We start from the raw sequence: 12,230 nt of genomic DNA on the forward strand, positions 1-12,230 counted from the left end.
TCTCTCAGTGCCTCCAACCAAAATCCAACATTCTGTTTCTATGATTTTGAATACTCTAGATCAGTGCTTCTCAACCTTCTTAAGGTTGTGACTCTTTAATACATGGTGCGGTAACCCCCAACTATAAAATTATTTTCATTGCTACTCCAGAACTAATTTTTCTACTATTGTGAATTATAATGCAACAATTTGATATGCAGAATATCTAGTATGTGACCCCTGTGAATGGGTCATTTGATCCCTAAAGGGATCATGACCCATGGTTTGAAAACTCCTGCCCTAGATATTTCATGTATGTAGTAGAATCATATTTGTCTTTGCATGACTAGCAATTATACTTACCACAGTATCTTTGTGTTGTACTCAAGTTGTAATATTTCTTTCATTTTTATGGATGGATAATATTCCCTCTGTGTCTACCAAACTTTATATACTAACCTGTTGATACAGATTTGGGCTTTTACTCCTTTTGGATATTATAAACAGCTACTATAATTGTAAAAGGTACAAACGTCTCTTTTCATATATATATATATATATATATATATATATATATATGTGTGTGTGTGTGTGTGTGTGTGTGTGTGTGTGTGTGTATGTATATATATATATGTGTGTATATATATATATATATATATATTTCTTAAACAGGGCCTAGGTCTATTATGTAGCCAAGGATGCCCTTGAATTCAGTCTGTAGACAAGTCTGGCCTCAAACTCAGAGATCCACCTGTCTCTGCCTCCCAAGTGCTGGGGTTAAAGGAATGTACCACCATATCCAGCTTGAGAATTTAATTTCAATTATTTTGCTTATGCACTCATAATTGGGATAGCTTAATCATAGTACTCAAGACTTCTTAGATATTTTTGATGAACCATCATACTATTTCCTGATAGTATTTCTCACTATGCTACATTTTAAAAAATTCTCAAGAATACATAACAAGTCCAATTTCTCTACATCATCACCAATATTTGTTACTTCTGTTTTGCTTGGAGCCATCCTTTGTGGAGGTGAACTGGTATGCCATTTTGGTTTTGCTTTGCATTCCTCTAATAATTTGTGTTATTGAGCATCTTGAAGTATGCTAATGGCCATTCACAGGCCTTCTTTTGAGAAATGTATATTCATATCATTTACTCAGTTTATATTTGGGTTATTTTTATTGCTGTTGTAGGAGGTATCTTGATATATTCTGCGTAATAGTCCTGTCCTCATCCATTTCATAGGCTGCATTTTCACTTTTCTCTTTTGTTTTCTTCTCTTTTTGATAAACAAAAGCCTTTTATATTTTGATATAGTCCTATGTGTCAATTTTCCCATTTACTCCCATGCTTCTACTGCCATATCCAAGAACTCAATGTCAAATGCATCCAATATCATGAAACTTTCATTTATGTTTTCCACAAGTTTTATAGTTTTAGATGAAATTTTTTGTCCTTTAATCTGTTTTGTGCTGATGTTTATAGACGTTATGAGTTCTAACTTCATTCTTTATAGGTGGATATCTAGTTTCCCCTAAACCATTTTTTTGAGATGCATCATTGCCAAGATCATTTGACCATATTCTTGGGGCTTTTTTTTGAGATGCATCATTGCCAAGATCATTTGACCATATTCTTGGGGCTTTTACCAAGATTCTCAATTTTATTTCATTGTGTTATACCTTTGTTTACATTAGAAATGCTCTCTTTTATGTACATGGTATTAGTAACACAGTTTGAATTCACAAAATATGGCTGTGCTAAATTAACTTTCAGCTCACTTCCTGTTGTCCTACTGGTCTGTAGCAAATTATGAAACTAAAAGGGTTAAGGAACCCTTATCTTCTCTGACCAGTGGGAAACCAGCTCACTACCATGTACTAAGTCCTTTATAACCAGAGTTTCTTCGTCATTCCTCATTCCCTATTCCCAAACCAAGGTCTGTCACCTGAAGTAACAGAAACACATCAGAAACATTTGAGGCCAAAGAAATCCACTTCTAGAAATTCAATCCCTGGCACTAATTTTTTTCCTTTGAATTTTTGCATAGATTGGTTCATATGGCCTAGTTTTGTATTGGGATGTTTTTATACTCAAAATCCATCATCTTAGAGCCAAACAAAATGCTCGTTCTCATTCAGCTTCTTTTAGCTTTCACACTCTCCATTAGATTAAAGTTGAACCTAGAGCCTCTCCTATGCTCTACTCCTAAGCTGCATCTCCAGTCCACCCCACCATTCTTGACTTGTCTGTTTCCCTCTTTAGAATCAGTTTGTATCTTCTCTGAACAGATTTCATTTGTTCCTTAAACAACTTTTCTGTTTGCATCCTACTAGCTTACCCTGCCAACATGGATGTGAGGGGATATAGAACTTCATGGTAGTCTAGCGGAATGAAACTTGTTATTGTGTTTTTAAATCAATTTAAATAATCAAGTAAATAAAATCAGTTGGATGAAATGAAATAGGAAAAAAAATAGTCAGAGCTTATTGAACATAATGAAGTCTGTCTTTCAAAACTGTTCTGATTCAACTGTGAATATTCATTGGGTTATAAAAATGTATGCCTCGTCCAATTTCTAATATAAAATATATGAACAAACATGCAGTTCATAAAACCAAAATATGTATGTACTAACACAAATATATATATTGCTATTAAAATATTCATATTTAACTGTACCTATCCTACTTGATATGAGATATCAATGAGCCACAGTTAAAATGCTTGAAAGGTTCCTGTTCATTCCAGTTGTCAACCCTGAATAAGTATGGCCTCATTGTATTAGGACCTAAAGAATATTTTAAAAATGCATTCTTCCTCATGGAGCTTAGTGTATTAAATCTTATGTTACAACTAAGACACAAGATCGTCAGTAATAAAGGCCATAAGTGAGCCATTAATGCATTTACAAATAATAAATGATGGCAACCACATATTTAGTGTGTTGGTGTCAGAAAACATGTTACATACTAAACAATAACTTTTCAACCTTAAGGACTACTCCCTGAAACAGACTTACCCTAAACTTCATGCAAGAGAAGAATAAGTAAAGTCTTTAGAGACTGGTGATTTATCCTGATCCTCAAGGCTAGTTAATGGCAGAGCCATTTGATGCCAATGCTGCTGTTCTTGCAGTACAAACTATATCATATCTATATTCAGTAAAATAAGCTTCTTCTATTGTCTTAATAATATTTCTATTTTAATTACATGTAATAATGAAATATTTGTAGATCATTCTTACTATTGCTAATGGTGTACATATAAGTCATTAGATCATAGAAAATTGTCAATAAAAGAGGTTCTCTAATCACCTGTTAAACACTAAATCATTTTTTCTCATGAAATCAGAGTTTATCTTGTTTTAACCTGCCAAAGCAACAACAAAATAAAAACAAAAAAAATAAACAAAGAAAAAGATCATTGTGTGGCATTTCCTTACAGTCTCAAAGAATTGACTATTTTTTATGTCTTTGGACCCATAGGCATAAGCAAGTGAATACTAATACTTTTCAAATACAATTAAGCAAATTGTGCATAAATTTTTCTTTTGCTTCTGGGCAGACAACTGTAAATACAAATGGTGTTCAATCTATTAAGTATAAACATGCATATTACATTACATCTTCTTAGAAATAATCTGTAAGCTATATTAACACCCACATGTCCATCTTCATGTCTCTGGGCTCATGTGGGCTGCCAAAAGAAACATTCTGTAAATCTTAACTAGAGCATAGCCTGAGTAAAAATACTGTTAAGCCCAGTATCAGTGAACAGGATGAATTAAAGAGTTCTCACTAGGACTCACTGCCCAAAAGATCTTCCACCTCCCAAGTGTTATACCCCTGGAGATCAATCCATTACCACATGTGCCTTTGCAGGACATGTTAGATACAAACTGTAGTACTCCCTTGAAATTGCATCCTTAATGCAATATATAATAAAAACTACAATGAATATAATAAGAAAGAAGATGTGTTTTTAAACTGAAGTATCTTAAAACTAGCTTGTTATTGTACTGGTTTCTGTCAACTGGGAGCATCTATTTAGTCATATACATTTATAATTCATTAACATTGTCTACAGGAGCAATCCAGAAGTTAACAATGTGAAAAAGTAATTGTATTTTTTACTGAACATAAAACTTTAAAATAGTTGGATACTAAAATGTTTAAATATTGAAGTATGGTAATAATTAAACTTTAAAATGAACTACCAGACTTGTTTTTATTACTCAAATTAATTCTGTAATGTGAACATTTGGCTTTGAGTAAGTATTGATGCAACATTAGACTTTTTCAGTAGTTTGTAATTTCAAAAAGTATAATTTACTACATTACCATATATCTCTCATGTCTTTGATCATAAATGTGATTTCTCCAGATGATATCATATTGAACTTATCCCATACTCTTTAGTATTGACTGTCACCCCACTGGTATACAAGTACCATGAGAACACAGACAGGCTGTGTCTGCCATGTTCTTTGTACTCTATCAGCAGCTAGCATAGTACTGGCCACAGAGTAGTCTCTCAATCAAGACTTGTGAAATGAATGAAGATGAGTAGTAACTTTTTGCTTTAAAATATTTGTAGTTTACAAAGTGCAGCTCTATAGATTTTTATAGTTGATCTTATCAGGTCCTTTTCACACAATCAAAACAGATAGGTTAAATATGAAACCTAAAACAGTAAGCATGAAAAGATTGACAATAAATGCTAAATAAAATTATTCATATTGCCATTTGTACTTATTAAAATTGTTCTTTGACAATTTCCTACTTGTATATAGTACATTCTGTATTCTTAACTCCTACACTGTCTATCTTCCTTTCACCCTACCAGTTCTTTCTAACATCCATATCTCTTTGTTTTGTGACCCACTGATTTAATGAGACCCATCTCGATGGCCACAGGTTTGAAACTATCTATTGCAGGGACTGCTCATTGGGCACAAAACTGAAAGAAATGACTGTTCCTCCTCCCAGAATCCATAAGATGCCAACAGCTCAGCAAAGGTGAATAAGATCCCATGAACCCTGTTCCAGTCCATGATCAGCTGTTGTCGGACCTGATCTTGCGTAGTCCCAGTGCAAACGATTGCACCTACTATGAAATCATGTTTGTACATATTCCCATTATAATTGCATAAAATCTTATCTTCAGACTGAAAGATGTTTTGACTCATGGTTTTGGAGATTTAAGTCCATGGTTTCTTGGCTGTGTTGCTTTGGGTAGCACATGATAACATCTGGTAGGAACACATGGCAAAGAAGGCCTCTTCAACTCTCAGGAGCTAGGGAAAGACGACAGAGACAGGAAAAGGTTAGGTTCCAAGTGTCTTCTTCAAGGGCCAGAACAACAATGGCATAACTTCCTCAAAAAAGGTCTTGTCTCTTGAAAGTTTCAGCACCTTCTCCTACTCAACTTACCAGTTAAGCCTTTAACATACAGACCTCCAAGGGACAACTACACACCACAGCATTCTTCTTCTGACTCCCAAAGACTTATATCCATTTCATGTTGTAAAATGCACTGAGTCATTCTCCCAAAGTTATCATAGTCTTAGTAATTCCAGTGTTCCTCAAAAGTGTAACTGCAAACTGTGTTCTCAGATTTAAGGCAACCTCTTAGCTGTGAGTTCTGTAGACTCAAAACCAAGCTCCATACATCCAAGTAAATCTTTCCAATTCCAAAGGGAGGTACAGAAAAAAAAAAAGACCAAAGCAAGGTTGAAAGAAAGTCAACAGAGCAAACATTGAATCCTATACCTCTAGTTCTGGCACTCCAGGGCACATGATAGTTTAATGTAAGCTCCAATAGACACACGCCATACTTCATTTTTCCTTATTACCAAAATAATGCTCCCTTATGTTGGCATGTGGCATTTCCATATGATTTTCCTATTTAGTCTGTGTGTGTTCAAGAAATCAGAAAACGGATATAGAGTCCATTGCTATGAGAAATCAATGATTACTGCTTCCTATTTTTACCATGAAAAAGAATGCTGGATTGCTGTCTCCGGACACAAGAAGGAGAATTATTCATGTAGAAGAAACAAGACGTGAGACAAAGAGTAGTTCTGTAGGAAGAGTTATGTAGAACATTTCTAAATTGGTTCAGAATCACTGCTTAAGATACCTCTTAAATTTTCCATTTTTATCCTAGTTTCCAAAATGCTAACCTCCAGCCTCAGAGCTGTATTTTAGTGTTACTGTTCTCTACCTTGGTTTATAGGCACTTTCAAGGGAGTAGGCAATATAGAAACAAGGAGCCTTTCTTTCCCTCCAAGATTCAGCAGAGCCCGTTGGGCATTGCTTGTCTCTTAGGATCAGTGCTAACAAAGAACTACAGGTTACCATGAAATGCTGAAAGCAGGAGAGGTAGCTTTCCCCAGAGAAGAACACATTAATTCCCCAGGGAATATCATCCAATTCCAAATGGTCACTTCTGAAAACATAAATACAAGTAACATTATACAGACTGAGCAGGCTATACTTATGAATATATTGCACACACACACACACACACACACACACACACACACACACACACACACACACATATATATATATATGCATGTAATAACAGTTAATGAAAAAATAGGCCATGATTTGAAAGAAATGAAGGAATATTATATGGGAGTGTTTGTATGGAGAGAAAGAAATGCAGTTATATTATAATCTCAAAAATAAAGAAGAATAAATTTATTTTGATTAATAGTTTGTATTATTTTTCTTTTATTTGATATATTTTTATTTATATTTCAAATGTTATTCCCTTTCCTAGTTTCCCAGAAATAAGCCCCCTATCCATTTGTGGGCTTTATGTATTCTAGTTGGATCACCCCCATGCCAAGCTCAAAACTCTTAGGTATTACAGACATGTATTTTTAGCCACTGTCTCTTCAGCTTATTTCTCACATTTATAGCAAATAACATTTCCAAAACCACAGATCAAACATTTACATTTCTCTACCCTCCAAATGTTCAAAACTGCCTAATTTCCTAGCATATTGCTCTTTGCTTTCCTCTATAATTTTCAAAAGTGGATACATTCTTTCCTAGATGAAAATATGCCATAGAATCCTTATATATAAAAGAACCAAAATTACATTAACATGAGCTTATTTTTCAAGTTCAAGTAATTTATATTTATGTGTGATAAAATCAACCAATGAGGAAAAATGAAGCTCTTCTGAAAAATACACGAAATCTGCAATCAAGGCTTTGGGCACACATTGTTATATTAACATTTTGCTATTTAATTTTATATTCCTTGTATAGTACTGAGAGAATTCTTACAGATGAGTAGCTGCAAATACCAACAACTTTAATAGTTCTTCTTGCAATCATGTATACAGAAGGCAAAGCAACTTCACTAAAGTTCTGAACAAAAATAGTGGCAGCATAATTTCAACATCTCCACTATATTAGTTTTTATAGTTTACCTACTTAATGTATAATTTACTAAGTTCTAAAATATATGCTTATATATGTATATTTCACACAGAAAATTAAATCAAGACTCCGTGGAATTACTGAAAGAGCACTACATTGCATCTCAAAGTTCATGATACATAATTTGAAATTCTCACCATGAAAATGCTTGATGATTTAGCTGTGATCTGATTTTATGATTTTAGCGTCCTCCACTGCCTTTTTAAACTTCTTTAGAGGGCAGAAAACTTTGCTATGTTTCCCCTGATTATTAATGTGAGAATCTCCATAGAATAGAGCAAAATTACTCATTATCCCCCAACCAGAGGATGCCTACTATAAATGTTTTAGTATGAATTCTTTCATTATTTTAACTTCATTGGTAATTTTGATAAGTTAGAGAAAATTGTGCTTAGCCTTTAAATAGAATTTTGCCAAGGTCTAGATACTATATTATTAAATACAAATACCATATGATGCAATTATTTTGTTAATTCCACTTTACATTGAAAAAACAGGATAAAGTAAGTTGAGTAATTTGTCCAAAGTCGAGTCAATTGCAGATTGAAGCTTCAAACCACTGTCTGACTCCAGAGACTATGCACCCGGAACACTGTATGACCTCCGTCTTCATACACTTCCACTTTCTCTAAGTTTGCCCAATTTAATTTATTATTCCCTTTGAACATGCCATTTCCTTTATTAGGATTACCTTCTTCCCAATTTATACCTAGCCAAATCCATTTCATTATTCAAAGGCCCTCTAGTACTCAAACTCTTCATTTTAACTTTAGTTGTCCCTTTAAGAACTCCCAATAATATCCACAAAATGGGCTCTGTGCAAGTAGCAGGGGTATGAGAGAGGGTAATGAGTTGTGGAAATGATCAAAATGTATTACATTTATATATGCAATTGTCAAAGAAAAATAAATAAATAAAATACTATTTCCTGTACTTTATCAACATCCTTTTCCTGTCTGACCTCCTCTTCTTCCCCACCTCCTGCACTCCAGACAGCATGATATTTGTTTGTGCTGAATGACTGGTGGCCTTGTTCCAGTTCCCATGCTTTGGACCTGGGACTACACAGTTCCTCTAGTATCTGGCTACTGGAATACAGCGAGAGAGCTTGCCCATCTGACATCAACTGAGACATGCATTCATGTAAAAGTAAGGACAACTTATTCCAATGGTCCAGACAAAGCTGCTTTGCACCCCTCCTCCCACAGTTGCTTGTTGCCTTTTAACGTCTTTTCCTCTCCTGACTGCCCTGAACATTCCTTTGAAGAGGATTTCCTCTTGATAAAGTCATTTACAATGTGGGATAATGCCAGCTTTGTGTTCTGCTCTTGATTCTGTGAAGGCAGTCTTGGTAGCTAAACAAATTTTCTTTGCTTTATCCCAAAGTTTTTTTGGCCCTCTAAGGAGGTCACTGCAATTGAAAACCAATGTTCTGGATCCAAGATTATGAAACTTAGTTCTGTGGAACTATGTTTCCCAGTTTCACAAGTCATCCCTAAGGGTCCTTGAAAGAAACTGGACATGTTTATCTAACCCACTTGGTGAAGTGTGAAATCAAGGGAGTTTCTATGCCAGCTAGAAAGTGGTCTTAAGAGACTGGGACAGGAAGCTACAAACCCGGTGTATATGTGCCTTCGATGTAATGATAATTCTCTGATGGATTTCTGATATAACACATACAGGAACATGGAGAATGAGAATATTTACTCAACTTTCTCCTGACTTCAAGACTCATGTATCCAATTGCTTAGGAGACATATTTACCTGGCTGTATGATTGATGCCTCTGGAAGCTGTTGGTATCTACCCTCTCACCCAACCCTACCTATTCCATCCTCACTCATAAACCCTGTATTCTCTTAGGCTTCCCATCTTAGTTAATTGAAAACCTGAGATCAAAACCTTTAGTGTCTCTTCCATTCTTTCTCTTAAACTCCACACCTGATTCAGAGTAAATATGGTTGGCCCAACTATAGGAAAGGAATACCAATCACATTTCAGTGCTAAAATCTACTTTATTTCCCTTCTGTGTTATTGTAGAAATCTAACTCATTCTGGATATACTGCTTCATGACTGTAATCCCATTTACTTGGAAGGCAAAGACAAGAGCATTGAAAGTTCAAATCTAGCATGTTCCATATATTGAGGCTTTGACTTAAGAAACCAAGGCAGAGGCATCAGTGTATAAAACTCAGTTGTACACCCTGGCACACACATGCTCCTGGGTTCATACCTATCACTGAAAAAAAATACTGACCGATTTCTTTGCTTCATTCTTACTTATTAATCTATTCTATACTCAGAAGTCTGGGAACTACTGTTGTAACTAATGATACAAACTCAAAACTCTCTATGGGTGTTTTATTTTCACCCATAGCATAAGTCTAGCTGTTCTTTAAATGTGGTAGGGTACATTCCCACCTCAAGGTTTTAAATGTTATAGAAGGCTCTTTCTCTGTATCTCCACAGGGTTACCTCTATTTCCTTCAGACCACTCAAAATTTATTTTAGTGACACCTTTCCTGGCCACACTTTCTAAAATTGCAAAACAAACATCCAGACACTTTCAACACCTCTGTCCTGTTTCACTATTCACCTTAAAACCACAGACAGCAAACTATGCCTTCTTCTTATATAGCATGCTAGTTGACTGGCTAGTACACTAAATGTTATACTATGATTTGAATCTTAACTGTCCTCCAAAGGCACATGCTAAAGACATTATACTCAGGTAGTGGTGCTATAGAGAGATGGTAGAATGTTTAGGAGGGGGCGGTCTAGTGAAAGAGATTTGGATAATTGGAATATGCCCAGGAAGGAACCATTAGGACCTACCTCTTTCCCAACCCATCTGCTTTAAATCTAAGGTGAATAGCTTTTGTTGTTAATTCTGTTTTGTTTTCTGTAATGTGTCCCTAGGCATGATAATTAACCTCAAGACAGGCTGAAACACTATAGGACAAACAACCATGTGAGCCAAAAGAAATACTTCTCCCTTATCAAGTGGATTATGTAAGGTATTTTGGAAAAGAAGGCTGACTAATACACACACTAGTTTGATCAAAAACAGGTCCTGTCATACATGGTCACTCGCAGGAGTCAAGTAAATGCATGGCAAATGGATAGAAGATAGGGAATATTCATGGACATATACTACTGTAAAATTTTTTAATATCTTTGCTAAACCCCAGAACTCCTTTGCCTAAGAGGATGAGTTTCTGAAGCCTCGATTCGCTGCTCTAAGAGACCAAATTTTTACGCATTGGCTTTCCATTTCAGCTTTGGTTTGAAGGAACTATTACTCAAATGGGATTTTTGAAAACATATGAAAGTTTCTACATTGAAATTAAAGAAAACAGAGTCAAAGCTTCTCCAGGCTAAAAATCATGACTTTGTTTCACAGGGACAGATACATTGGTTCCAATTTTTTTTCAAGTATGTTTCCTATAATATAACCTAGGTATCCTAGAGAATGCCACAGAATATAAACAAAGCCCATTGTTCTGAGCAGGAGTTTGAACTAAAAATTCATAGCAAATATTTTTCTTTTGAAACCTGGATTAGGTATAATTTTTTTACTTCTCATAAATCTTAAAATTTTAACATAAGTTTCAACAGAAATTCTTTATACTCGCAAAGATACTTGAGAGGACCCCTGACCATGGTTGATGGTCTGAATTTATTTTCTTCTCTCATTAGCAAAAATAAAGTAAATAAAAATCCCTCCTGCTTATTTGGTTAGGGCTCCTTACAGTGATACTTCAATTTTCCATCGGCCTAGAATGTGATTGGTTAAGCTCTTTCATTATGACATACAGATGCTATTGGAGAAATATGTCATTGTCAGAGCCCTTGCTCTTGCTGCTTCACTATGGAACAGCATCAGATTTCCTAAAGCTAAGGCATGTGGACAGAACTGCTTCCCCTGGGGAGCCTAGGCAGAAGAGTAGGACAACAAAATACTTATTCACTACAGTAGTACCTGGGCTAGAATTGCCTAGTATATGCTAGAACTGGGGTTGAAGCCTCACCACCATGAAAAGAAAAAAAGAAATCACTAAATCACCAAATAGTAGCCAGGAAAAGTCTTATTAAACAAATAGTTACTTTTCTCTCTTCTTTTTAAAACACACGTGTTCAAAGTTCAAGAAATGGCACTACCTCAGCCCACCTCACATCCCATTCCATTACAAGTTTTATCGTCAACATTTCAAAAAATCCAAACTAGAATTAGCAAATTTAAATCCAGTCTAATAAACCCCGCCCGGCTTGTTAGTGGATAAGAAATAATGCTAAGAAGAGGGAGCAGTTACTATTAAAGATTTAGATGTGATCTAGAGCTAAGGACTCCTTGATGAGGATCAGTCTAAAAAAAAAGTTAGGAAGGACTGGGCTGACTCAGGAAGTCCAGCCAGCCCACATGATGGTCTAACCCCATCCTTAGTTTCTCTTTAAGTTATTTGTCTCAGAGCAATAGCCTTTCCTTCTAGATGCAGTCTGGACACACGCCCACTTGACCTCCTTTGGGGGATTTAAAGTGTTTTGCTTTCAGGTTGGGTTATAAAGTACGAGCAAGCAATAAAAGGTCAGAGTTGGAGGGTCTCTGAAAGGAACTAGGCCAATGCTCCTGTTGGTAACAAGTGAGGCTAATCCAGCACATGTCTTGTAAGACCAGCATGCATCTAGAATCTCTCCTGTTCTCCAGTCAGCTAACACTCTTGGACTTCAAATGTGATGCCTGGCTCCAAAACACTTTTGGAGCAGAGACTTGAAAAATAGACT

The sequence above is a fragment of the Rattus norvegicus genome, chromosome X (assembly GCF_036323735.1).
Source record: "Rattus norvegicus strain BN/NHsdMcwi chromosome X, GRCr8, whole genome shotgun sequence".
NCBI lineage: Eukaryota > Metazoa > Chordata > Mammalia > Rodentia > Muridae > Rattus > Rattus norvegicus.